This window comes from Belonocnema kinseyi, chromosome 4 (genome assembly GCF_010883055.1).
Source record: "Belonocnema kinseyi isolate 2016_QV_RU_SX_M_011 chromosome 4, B_treatae_v1, whole genome shotgun sequence".
Taxonomy (NCBI): domain Eukaryota; kingdom Metazoa; phylum Arthropoda; class Insecta; order Hymenoptera; family Cynipidae; genus Belonocnema; species Belonocnema kinseyi.
The window spans coordinates 77,219,359-77,220,917 of NC_046660.1; positions in this window are offsets into that span (position 1 = coordinate 77,219,359).

A 1,559-nucleotide genomic window follows, 5' to 3' on the forward strand; every position below is an offset into this window, starting at 1 on the left:
ATTATAGAAATCTTATTTTTCATACTTTTATTAATTATTCTCTTATTAAATCTAAAATATTTGAATTTTCGCGCGGTAAAAGACTGTCGGCTTGTTACACTGAATTCACACGAGCGCCACCTAGGGGGCGTAGCAATAACTATAATCCGTTCACCACTGTTCTGTGGTTGTGTCCATAGGAATTAGTTCAGGTTATTCTCATTCAACTCTATTCACTAAGCATTTCAACGGATGTGGAATGGCAGATTTAAAGCACCGCGCTCAGGCGACCGATTAAAAATATGGCCAATCGATTGCATTTTTATTTTTTCAATCTGCAGATGACAGATACGCAATTTGAACCGACTCGATTTTTAGCGATTCTTTTTTCCTGGGCAGCTGTTCGCCTCATAAGTCATACGAGGCAGAACTTGCGACGCAACCTAACCTGATCGACTGACCATTCACACATCGAGAATTCGAAATTCGGCAAATATTAGATGGGAAATCGAGGAATTTGACATGTCCTTTTCTAAGGTTGGAGATTGGTGGATTGATCCTTTTCTATGAAAGCAGATGGAACACGAACAGAACCAATCATCATCCTAAGAAGAAGTCAGGGCAACTTTCTCGATTTTGTCTCTCATTCTATACCCTGTTCCACTTCCGACGGCCGTAGTGTACTATATGTCTGGTTCACTATTTGAAGGGATCTATTAAGTTGAAACATTATTTTGAAGTTTTTGAGGCTTGTTAATTAACGACGAAGTTGTTAGATGGCACTCAATGATAAAATTATGTGCAAAAAGAGTTCCAAAAGTTGATTAAAAAATAAAAATTTATGTTTTGAAAAATCCGGACAAACTCCGAACTAAGTAAATAATCCGGTAGGACAACTCACACAAGCCTTAAAATGAGGACATGTCCGGGAAAATGCGGACGGATGGTCACCCTACACATTCTACTCGTCTGTACCAGTTCTTCACTCAGTGCAAGAATTTTTTATTTTTTTCGGTTATTTTGAAAGTTTAAATTTATTTTTTATTTTATAAAGAATCTGTATTATCATCATAAGTAGTTACTATCGAATTAGTTTAATCAGTGTTTGCTCATCAGCCTAAGGCAAGGTCAACCGAGTATATGGTTGTCACTCGGACACTGGCAAAGACAAGCAAACTAACCAGCTTTGTTTACCTCGCCAACCAGCTGCCTACTGTTTTCCCTGTTTTCACATCCCGCGCTTACCTTCCTATCTCGCTTCTTATTTCTGTTTATTATTTGTCCTGTGCTTGTAAGGTCTTAATTTACGCCACTCACATTTTATTTGGTTTGGATTTTAATTGAATTATGTTTATTTTTGCTTTTCTCTTATTACTTAACTCTACAATCTCTAACCGCATTTGAATAATATTATATTACGTTTTATTGATACCCTGGCTCAGTGATTATCCCAGATCTGAAACGAGATGCGGTCCAAAGCTATGACAGGGCTATGTCCGTGTGAATATAGTAGGAGACGCTGTAAATGACTGAGTTGCGCGCGCAACCCATTTCTCCTCTTCTGAATTTGAAAACTCGAA